This window comes from Peromyscus leucopus, chromosome 18, assembly GCF_004664715.2.
Source record: "Peromyscus leucopus breed LL Stock chromosome 18, UCI_PerLeu_2.1, whole genome shotgun sequence".
Lineage (NCBI taxonomy): Eukaryota > Metazoa > Chordata > Mammalia > Rodentia > Cricetidae > Peromyscus > Peromyscus leucopus.
Window position 1 is genome coordinate 9,939,541 of NC_051078.1, and position 12,055 is coordinate 9,951,595.

At 43.4% G+C, this 12,055-nt stretch overlaps 1 protein-coding gene across 1 annotated transcript in view; it reads left to right on the plus strand.

Annotated features, from left to right (window-relative positions):
• Positions 1–12,055, plus strand: part of Hmga2 (high mobility group AT-hook 2) — a 122,581-nt gene that overhangs the window by 26,077 nt on the left and 84,449 nt on the right. The window lies entirely within an intron of this gene.

Genomic DNA, 12,055 nt, shown 5'->3' on the forward strand with positions numbered 1-12,055 from the left:
CAGAGACAGTGGAGAGTGATGCTCACTGGCCTGCTCCGCATGGCTGGCTCAGCCTGCTTTCTTAGAGAACCCAGGACCACATGCCCAGGGGTGGCACCATTCACAGTGAGTTAGGCTCTCCCATATCAGTCACTAAGAAAACGCCCCCACAGGCTTGCACACAGGTCAATCTAGTAGGAGCATTTTCTTAGCATAGGTTCAGTCTTTTCAGATAACTTTGGCTTCTGTCAAGTCGATGATGGATGGATGGATGATGGATGGATAGATAGGTAGATAGGTAGGTAGGTAGGTAGATAGATAAATAGATAGATAGATAGACAGATAGACAGATAGATCAGAACAGTAGCTAAAACTGATTTTTTAACCAAGAATTATTATGTCATATGTTTAGAATTATAATTCACTATCCCAGCAAGTAAATATATCACAGTAAACATTGAGATCCTCTTTGAGAAGCTGATGTTTAAAAATATCCATGAAGTCAACACAAATTTTCAACATTTGTGTAATTTTAAGAGTTTTGTGTCTTTTTAAAAATTTTTTTGAGTCAGATACCTTTAAGCCTAAGAAAGTTTTTATATTACTTTTGGTCATAAAATTATCATTTTATATATATTTATTTATTTATTTTATATATTTATATATATTGTATATTTATATATATTGTAAGGAAATAGCAATGTGTGCCTGAAAATGCCACCTAGAAATAAGATTTCATGAATGTCCCAACACAAGGTATACAAGTCTAACTGTCTTTCTATACAGTTATCCTAAATTCTCTTTATATGGGTTTTAGCCCATTTCTATCAATTTCATTTGTAATGTTCTTTTTCCAAGTAAACCATCCTGTTGAGAGTAGGGAAAAGTATATATTGTTGGAGTGTGTGTGTATGTGTGTGTGTGCATGTGTGTGTGTGTGCACACGCATGCACGTGTGTGCAAGCTTTGGTGCCATGGCACACATGTGGTGATGAGCAGATAATTTCGTGGAGTCAGTTACCTCTTTATTTAGGCTCCAGGGATCAAACTTAGGTTACCAGGACTTGTGTATGAAGCATCTCCATCCACCAAGCCATGTTGCTGACCCCAACCAAGAGTACATTCTTTTTGTAAATGTTAGCCAATCTGCAGTTGAGTCTGAACCTTTCATTTGCTAGCCTTAGGCTGCTGTCACATTTCCAAACCTAAGTTTCTTCTTCTGGGACGTGACATTGTTGAAACCTTTGTCATTTTAGCTAACGTGCCTACTTACTCAAGATGGTATTGAGTGTGCCATTATTATTAAAAACTGTGGGTGCACATCGAGTCAGTTTTCCCTCTTCCATCACGTTCCAGGCATCTCTAAGTCTTGTTTTTCTAATTTGCCGATACGGTTCTCAAGTAAGCTAGATGGAACACTGTATTTGAAATGAAAATGTTATCTGCCTGGCTTTTACTGAATGAATTTCTGGCTTTATGATTTGGATAGGTTACTAACACCCTACCTGCTCATATCTTATGTGGGGTAACAGTTGCTCCTTCTGTGTCGTTCTGTGTGGGTTGTAATCAGAATAAGGTAAGAAGAAAATTTATCGTTCACAGAGCACACGCAATCATGAAGAGACGACAGTAAGTCTCAGCAATGAAAGCAGTATTTCACAGCAGGAGAATGGACTTGGTCTTGTCACACATGTACGTTTTAAAACCTTGCTCACCATCTTCAGCCTCTCCCTCATCTTCCACAGAAATTATTTGTTTTATGTGTATGAGTGTTTTGCCTGTACTTGCATACACAGTGCACCACTTGTGAGCCTGGTACCCACAGAAGCCAGAAGAGGGCATCCCCTGAAGCTGGAGTTGTAAGCTGCCAGGTGGGTGCTAGGAATCAAACCCAGGTTCTCTGCAAGAGCAGCCAGTGCTCTTAACTGCTGAACCACCTCTCTAGCCCCTTGCACTGACGTTGTGAGGCATTAGCTGTTTCCATTTCCAGCTTCTTTTGTTGTTGGAAGGTTAAAGTTCCACCACTGAAGGTGTTATTTGTATGTGGAGTTGGGTAACACTTAGAAAGAGCCAAATGATGTAAGTGGAAATAAAGAGGGACGGAGATGAGAGATGGGCGTGCAAAGGAAGGCTTGTAGAACTTTACCTCCTAAGATCATAACTGTCAAGTTCCAACAGAGCATGTGGTTAAAACACAGCTGAAGGAGAAGGAAATTTTGCTTGGTCCACTAAAGGATTTTTAGAGTGAAAGCCACCAGACAGAGGTGGGGACCCCAGACAGGAGAGACTTGTACAGCCAAGTCTGCAGAGATATGCTTTAAGTGGGAAGGCTGGGAAGGAAGGTTGATATGTTGTCCAGAAGACCAGTGATAAAGGTGGATGGATTAAAATTGGGGAGAAGGGAAATGAGAGTAAACATTCCAATGCTGAAGGAATATTTATACACACCGTTGCTTTTGTAGTTTAAATCTATTAAATATACAGCCAGGGTTCACAAAACAAGAGTCTTTCATATACATACATATATATATGTATATGTATATGTATATATATATGTGTGTGTGTATGTATGTATGTATGTATGTATGTATATTGGTTTTGTTTTTCAACTCAGTTTTGTTTCACATTAACTACATAGAATTTGGTCCATTGTCTCTGCAGATTGCTTTGCAAGCTCCAGTAATCTAGCAGAACCAGCTCTCCTGGGGGCAGCTGTCCTTAAGAAAATCACAGGGAATCTTTCCCGGTTGCCCATGACCTTAGCCATTGAATCCTTTAATTGTTTCTGGCCTCTCAAGCCAGTGGTGCAGAGCAGGCAGGGTGGCAGGGTGATGTTATGTCTGGGGCCTGAGCCTGTATCCTCACCACACATGGGGCCCACCCTTCCTGGTCTGAGACGCTCCATGCCCAGTGCTTGGCACATCGTGAACACTCAATAAATTGAGTTGTTTTTCTGTCTCTTTGGGGAGCTGGAGTAGAAACATTCAAATCTGAGCACGCCCCCGGAGCCGCGGGGTTCCCTAGCTGAAATTCATGGAGAGAGCTGGGGCAACCGTGAGCGGGTTCCAGCCGGTCAACCTGGGAGGGAGGTCATCGCCCTGGCTTCCTAGCTGGGCTCACTAAGCTTCCTGGACTTGTGGATCCTAGTAAGATTTCGGTCACAATGAATGGGTTTTTAACTTAATGCAGCATTTCCTAAACGATGCGCAATGTCAGGGCAGTTGAAAACACTTCTGTGAAGACTACCTGATAGGTATCACTTCTGAGACATCCTGTGTTTTGCCTGTATTGTTTGTATTTTATCTCTACCCCGCCCGCCCAAAGGCCAGTATAAAAGCGCTCTACATTCCTCCAGGTTCCCAGACAAGGAACACCGAGTTAGAGGAGGAACTTGTGATAGCCTTACTTGTTTATATTTGTTAAACCAGAATGGCTTTCTTGCCCTTCCTTCCTCCTTCTCTCTGTGCTCCCAAATCCAGCTGGATTATCCTGGTCTTCCCGAGATGCCGGGAGACTCACATGCGGTTGTAAGAAGTGCCTTGGGAACTTTGTCTAGTTCCCCCAACACTGGTGGCTCCCCCCACCCCTCTCTTATTTTTCTTTGCAGCTCTGGGGATCAGCCCAAAGCCTCAACTACTGAACAATGCTCTGGCCCGTATAAACTGTAGTTACATTCTCTCAACTAGGATTTGGCTGTTAACCAAACTCACGATCACATTCCAGGTGCCGAGTTTTCCGTGTAATTATTTGAGTGTGTGTCTGTGTACAGATTACACCATCACCAATTTTTATCGCATGTTCAGAAGAAACCGACCATCACAAGTGTTGTCTTTTAAGACAGTCGCTTGAGAATTTTCAGCTTATCCCATGATGACAGACATGGGGAGATACGTCATGTCTTCTAAATATACTAGAGCATTGCCTGGCTCTAGGAGCACTGGCAGAAAGATTCTGGCCCGTGTCTCCTACCTGTGGCTGTATGGCTACTCCTTCAGATTCCCCTGCTGCGAATAGCTGGCTAGCCCAGGCAGAAGCAGAGGCAGGCTTGGCATCCCGTTCCTGACTCGCCGGGAGTAACCTGTGCTTTAACTGCCTTAAGAGTTCTGCCAATGTGAGAGGCCAAGAAGGGGAGCGAGCCTAGAAGTGTTAACACACCTGCTTTTCCCGAGGCCACCCCCACACACCGTGCCTAGTCAAGCACCCGTCCGACTTTTGGGATGTGTTCACATTATGTCTCCAGAGTCCTGAAGTTGTGGGTGTAAAACCTTTATTCCCCTTCATAAACACAGGCTGGAGGATAGCTCCGTGGTTAAGCATGGGCATAGCGTGCCCAAAGCCTTGGGTTTGACTGCCAACATTGAAACCCAAACAAATAAACAGTACATAAATAAATGAGCAAAAACTGAACCAGAATTTGTTTCACATTGATTTTATTTATTTTTATTATTTTTTTTGTTTTTCGAGACTGGGTTTCTCTGTGTAGTTTTGCACCTTTCCTGGATCTCACTCTGTAGCCCAGGCTGGCCTTGAACTCACAGAGATCCGCCTGCCTCTGCCTCCCGAGTGCTGGGATTAAAGGCGTGTGCCACCACCGCCCAGCCAGTGTCACATGGATTTTATATGTCCACAAAAGCAGATATTCACTGGGCAAGCAGTCCTGTTAATTGTACTTTGGTCATTTGTCCCGGTCTCTAGTATAGACCACAGTAGAACCTTGTCACTTTGACGCCACCAGGAATACCAACGCTAGATACGGGTACCGCAGCAGTCGGTCCTCCAGCTAAAATAAATACATAAATAAATAATGAAGAAAGAAATGGCAAGCATCTTTTTTAAACATAAACACACGTATGCATGCATCTTTCTGTGTGCACATGTGCACACATACACACACACACACACACATGCACACACACATACACAATAAAGCCATAGCAAAACCTGGTAAAGGTCAGTTTCTGGCTTTTAAGAAAAGGCTTCACAAATAGCTCAAAGTCGTAACATTCCCGTTTGAGAACGGCCAAGGCCTGCTACATTCTACTGGTGGTGCCTGGGATCTGAGCAGTTAGACAGGCTAGAGGAACGTAATGCCCAGTGAACCAAGTCTAAATTCGATTACTACGGGAGCCTCTTAGAGAATATACTGTTGTGTTTGGATCCAATGCCCTATTGGAGCCCAAGTCCCTGCTCTATGGTGTCCTACAAGAGTCATTTCCTGCCTTAGAGCTAATGCTTTTCCATAGTGGCACTTTAAAAGAAAATATTTCTTGATTACAAGTGAGGTTATATATATATATATATTTTTTTTTGGTTTTCATCTTACTTAAATAAAAGCTCACTTTTAAAGTAACCAGAGACATTTTCAGAGAATCTTAGAAGTGTAGGGGGGTGGAAAACATTTTAAAGAACAAAAATCATGAGAGTCCTGGAAGAGAATGCTACTATTTCCACGGCAGGCTTCATTGTCCTTACCTAACTCACATTGATGTGTGCAGATTGCCGGTGTGGACACGGCAGGTGAAGACACAGCTGTGTTCCTGTGTCCTGCTGTCTGTCACCGAGGCCACCCGGTGCCAAGACTCGAGCTGTGAAAGCATTAAAACGCCGTTCTGTTGGTGTTCAACCCTCCCAAACAGGAGTCTGGATTTGCTCTGTCGCGGACGGAGTCCCAGGCTTTCATGTTCCACAGGTGACAAAGCGAAGTCAGGGAGCAATTCCGTGTCCAGCTCCAGGTCACGAGCCTCATTATCCCGACAGGCACCAGGCTTCCTGACTCCCCATCCATTGCTTTCCCCGCTAACGAACGGCTTCGTCTTGCTGGCTTGGCTTCCCCCCGTTTTCCATGTGTAATGTCGGCCCTGCTTCTTCCTTCCCCTGGGTCCTGTATTAGGTTTTCTGAGGGTTGATGTAACACAGTACCACACGCCTGGGTGCCTTCGCACAATAGAAACTTACTCTCTCACGTTTCTGGGAAGTGGAAATTGTACATCTGGGTGTTTTGTAGGGTCACGCTGCTCTCCCAGAAGCCAGTCTGGCACAATCTCTCCTCTGTCTCTGTGTGTGCCTCTCTCTCTCTTTCTCTCTGTCTGTTTGTCTGTCTGTTTCTCTCTCTCTCCTTTTTGAGACAGGATCTCACCTGGCCACACAGGCTGGCTTTGAATTAACGATGGTCCTCCTACTGAGCCGCCCAAGTGCTGGGATTACAGGTGTGAGCCAATATACTCTAGTTTCTAGGTGAGAATCATTTCTGTACCTTTTCCATAGCTTTTGGTGTCGTTCATAATCACGGATGCTTCCTGGCTTCTAGACACACCACTCTCTCCAATATGCCTTTGTGGCCACATGATAGCCTTCAGGCATGTGTCTAGAGGTCTCTGCTCTTTTGAGGACGAGGACGTCGAGCTATATTTGAGTAGGGCCCCCGCTAATAACCCCCATCTTAACTTGATTCTGTATACGAAGACCCTACTTCCAAATAATCCTTCACTCCTGTAGATGCAAGGTGGGTTAGAACTTCATCAAATCTTTTTAGGGTTGCAACTTAACCTGTAACAGGCCTCCTTAACTTCAAGCTTGTTTTGGAATAAGGCAGGTATTTATAACAAGCGAGGAGGACGGACATGGGGTTTCATTAAATCTGAAGCATCATAGCCAACATTTGTAGTTTGTTATAAGAACACATTGGAAAGATTTATAGGCTGTTTGGGGTGTGATTTTTGGATTAATTCCTTCCTTTGAACCATTTGTTGGGCCCAGTGTTTTAAGAGTTGGGGACAAATAGACTTGAAAGCGTCTAATCTTCATTTTCAGTGTAGATCACAAGCATGTGCATTTTAAAGAAGACGGCTAAGTGCAATGGTGTGGAACGCCAGGAGTGGAGACGGAGTCTCAACCTCCTTCCTCACCTGTTCGCACCGGCTAGACGAACAGCAGAACTTTAGGCTGTGGTGGTGGTGGTGGGTCTTGCTTGCTTGCTTCTGTAGCCAGAAAGTCTAGAACAAAATGTTTGCGTGAAATGTTTAACGGTGGATGCCTACAAATTGTAATAAACATGAAAAATAAGGGAAATCCTGCCTACCCAACCATGTCCCTTCCCTCAGACTTCACTGGTTGCACAAAATTCTTTGTGTTCCTACTCGTTCTCTTTAATAGTATTTGTTTAGTTTAGGGAGAAATATATATATATAATATATATATATATAATATATATATATATTTATGACCTTAGTTTGTATCTTTTAAGATACAAACTATGTAGTAGGAGTAAATTGCCTTGTCTCCCCCCCCCACACACACACACTGCTAACTTTTATACATGGGATTCCAATCTCCCTTTAAATTAATGGTTTTGCTTCAACCATACCCTTCCCATAAGGCTAGCCCCCCACTTCCTATAATCTTCCAGATCTAGGAGCACACAATTTTCCCTTCTGTCGTGTTGATAATTACGTGCGCTGTGCTCAGTGGTGGCCTATTAACTCCCATGAATACCATGCTCTTGCAAAATCGCCTCAAATTTCCATACACTGGAACTGTGAGAATTTTCTGTAATGGTGCTTTAGCAATAATGATGGAGGTGCAGGCATTTCCTGGGGATTAGTGACCAGCTGGGAGGAACCAGTGGCCCTGGGCTCTGCCTCCAGCCAGCCATTAATTCCAAGGAAATGTCTTTGGCTGAGGTCGTTATTGCTATTATAAGCTTAAAATGGAAAAACATAACAGACACATGAGTTATTTTTATGGTGTGATGCTGTTTCCAATAGTATGTACCAGTTCAAGAAACCAAATGTGTATACATACAAGTGTAGGTCAGGACATTTGGTTCATCACCCAGTATGTTTTATGAATGACTTTATGGTTCTCAGCCATACTTTCCCAGAGAGAGAGAGAGAGAGAGAGAGAGAGAGAGAGAGAGAAAGCAAACAGTTTAGTTTGGTAATTCTACCTTGGTCTGAGTCTTGTAAGTATCATACTCAGTGAGATATTTATACTCAGGTTTCATATATAGGCTTAAGGGAATAAGACATTATTTTCTGTTTGTTTTAGTTTTTGTTTATTTATTTGTTTTTGTAGTGATTATTTTTCTAATGAAAAGGGAAAAACACCACTCCCCCTACCTCCCTGTAGTGATCTTGCTGGGCCTCTTCAATCTTTCTCTGGTATTCAACAGGCATCCTTATGCTTATATCTTTACATATTGAATCCATGAGAGAGTGATACACAGGTCAGCAATTCAACATTTCAGGGGTTTTAAAAAGCATATTAAATGTTGCAATATGGGGGAGCCTTTAATTCAAAGCCACCTGAAGTCCAGATCAGAGTCAGAATGTTGTTCCCCTGTGTTCTTCCCCAATTCTTCTTGGAAGCTGCCTTAATTAATCATCATGTATTGTTATTTTGATCTAGATTATTAAAAGCCTCTCTAGAAATATTTTGTTGAGTTTATAAGAGCGAAGATGTTGATAATCCCAGAATGCTGGCACCCCTGATCTTAGGAAGAAATGTAAATGGCATTACCTAGGTGTGATGGCGGGGACCATTTTAAACCTCTCCTCAGCCAGTGGCTCCATGTGTACCAAGCAGCAGCTGCGGGCTGGACTTCTTGGAGTGCTTAAAAAAAAAAAATCACAGGACACAGGTTGCACTCAGAGAAATAGGAGGGAAGCAAAGACATTGTCCAGCTCAGCCAGCCTTGAAGGCCCCGTCCCTCCTCTCCTCCCCCATCAGCCTCAGCCTCTATGTACCTGTCAGTGGCCCCAGTTCAAAACTCCTTCCGTTGTGCATGGGTAACCGGTGTTCTCAGTTCATCTACAAACAGTTCTGACTTCCTAGTCAGAGGTGGGCAGTCCCTGAGAAGGCGCAGGGGCGCACGTCTACTTGCTCAGAGCACTACGTTTTCTCTTGTAGTGATCCTTTTGGAACATGTTTATTATTTGATGCCTCTTATAAGCTCCTTGCAGTGTGTGTGTGTGTGTGTGTGTGTGTGTGTGTGTGTGTTTAATATCAAAGGTGGTATTACATGTTAGTTCTTTCACACACATTGAATGGAGAAGAAAAAAGTATGTGCTGGGCTACCCAGACCTCACAAAATGACTTCTTAAAAACTACGTGACGGAAAGTCTTAAAGACGTATTTCCGCAGCGTTAATGTCATTAATTGCGGAACCCAGAGGAGCGACTGCTGCGGCCGAGCTCTTGGCTCTGACACTTAGAGGCATAAATATAAGTGACGTTAGTGCCACTAATGTGTTCAGTGAGACTACAAAACAGGAAGCAGTAGATGTTGGGGAAAATCTTGAGAGAGGAGAGAGAGAGAGAGACAGAGAGAGAGAGAGAGAGAGAGAGAGAGAGAGAGAGAGAGAGAGAGAGGTGGGGGGAGGTTTCCTCATTTGGGCTTTGCTCAAGGGCACGGGCTTAAGATGAAGTTGTGGAGTGCGGGTCATGGTAACATGGCCGCAGGTGCTTCAGCAGAACTGGAAGGAGATGTGTTCCTCCGACATTTCATCAGTCGCTTATTGAGAAGCGGGAAAGGAACATTTAAAGAAAGATATTTGGTGGTCGTGGTGTACAGAGACGAACTCCCATCTGGCAAAACTTGTATGTGAGTACATTTCTTATATTTTGTTCATTGCTCTATGCATGCTGCTTGCCTATGACAATGCATTTCTTTCTTTTCCAAAACACTGTATTTGGCACCCATTGGTCTATGTATCATCCAGGTATATGCCCACCTACATGATTTAAGCAGCCTGTGTATCTGCGGTCATTTTTAATGTTTATTTTATGTGTATGGGTGTTTTATCTGTGTACCCTGTGTGTGCCTGCCAGAAGAGGGTGTCAAAAGCTCTGGGACTGGCATTACAGGTGGCTGTGAGTCAGCCTGTAGTTGCTGGGGATTGAACCCGGGTCCTCTGAAAGAACAGCAAGTGCTCTTAACCCAAGGCTGGTAAACAAAATCTTAAAGAATAAGTTCAGTAAAGAAATATGTGACACCTTTCTGAATAAACTATACTTTAAAAACTAACATGCCAATGTATTTTTTTTTTAAAAAAAAAAAATCAGTTTATACACAGGCATTCTCCTATTTCCACAACATGACTTCAAAATTTAAAGGTTATTAATGAGAATGAAGAAAAAAGTAGACATTTCTGAAATTACATTAAAATACCATTTAAAAATATGTATGGTATAAGTCGGTAGGGTGTGTATACAAAGGAAGTTAGCTGCTAGAAATTATTTCTGTTCTAGAAGGTTAAAAAATAAGGAAAACATCTGTACTCAAAATATGGTTCCAATATTAACACCTAGCAAGTGCCCATGCCCTCAACTAAGGGGAAAAAAAATTCTGCAGAAAAAGAATAGAAGTGGAATGTTGGGGCAGAGGCAATGCTTGCGTCCCCAGCTACATACACATGGAGTTTAGGGACTGAGCTGGAGAGTCACAAACCGGGAGCCACCGGAGGAAGAGCCAAAGCTTTTGGCTGTGGGTAGAGATCCCAAGAGAAAGCTGAAAACAAAAGCGAATGTAGACAGTGGGGAGGAAAGGACCAGGAACCCGCTGCGTGCAGAGGAGATTCCGAAGCTGGCCAGCTGCTACTGATGACCATCATCTTTCCCAGCCACCTCCTTGTCTGTGCCCTCTCTCCACTCACGCTCAGCGCATGACAGTTGGCTTTGGTTCTTACTTTCATCAGCCTCCCAGACCAGGATCCCTATTGAGGCACATCCAGTGAATCCGCATCCCGGCTGAGCAGGCAAATGAACCTGGAGAGGGTCCTGTAGGGGCCAGATCATTAAGTCACACTTAGTGACATCCCATTTGCCATCTGGAAAAGATAAAGTTTTGTTGTGCAATTATCTTTATGGGGCGGCGTGTTTCTCTGTTGGTTTACTAAAGTCATTAAACCAAAACAGGGCACAAGTGTAAGCTCTGGTCTCCGAAGTCGCCCGCCCTTTCCTCCTTACAGTATGGACTGAACATTTGTAAAGAGGAGTAACATATGCAGCGTGCATTTAAACTAACTGCTTTGTCTTCAAGGATCCTTAGACTGTGTGTGTGTGTGTGTGTGTGTGTGTGTGTGTGTGTGTGTGTGTGTGTATAAAATCACTGCAACTTCCTTTGCATGGGTCAGAGGTTGAGAAAAATAAGTTGTAACTTGTGATTCATTCAGAAGAAATGACTTGGAAGGTTTTTACATGAATAGGTAAAGATTAGGACCATGAGGCTGTATACCCTGCCCATCTCCCTCACTTCTGGGAGGACCCTCTTTTCAGGCTACTATAGTGTGACTTCTATACTGAACAGGCAGCGTGGATTTTTTTTTTAAACCTTTTGTAAACTGTATTATTTCTTTTAAAGATTTATTCATTTATGAATATGGGTGCTTTTGTCTGCATGTACAACTGCACACCAGGAGGGACCTTTGGAATCCATGAGACTACAGTTACACACTTAGAGACGGTCGTGAGCCACCACGTGGGTGCTGAGAATTGAACTCAGAACCTCAGGAAGAACAGCCAATGCTCTTGACCACCAAGCCATCTCTCCAGCCCCAAATGTAGCATTTCTAGGCGCGTTGGTTTGCCATGGATATGGCACTTGTGCCTAATTTTAGCTAAGCAGTTTTGGCGATCTAGCAAAAACAATCGATTCTGCAAAATGACTTGCAGAAGAAAACCTTTGTAAGCCGGGCGGTGGTGGCACACACCTTTAATCCCAGCACTCGGGAGGCAGAGCCAGGCGGATCTCTGTGAGTTCGAGGCCAGCCTGGGCTACCAAGTGAGTTCCAGGAAAGGCGCAAAGCTACACAGAGAAACCCTGTCTCGAAAAACCAAAAAACAAAACAAAACAAAACAAAACAAAAAAAACCTTTGCTTCTCTAGATGAGAAACAGGCAGTGCAAATGCACCCAAAGGAAGAAATAGTTTCCCACAGTATGGCTCTGCCATTTCAGAGCACTTCTAGAATATTGTACATGTGCAGTAAACATTTATGACCATATTTAGGTCCCAGCAGCATGAGGGATTTTATGCTAGCCGTGGTTGATGAGTCCCCCAAATAGGAATCCTTTATGTCT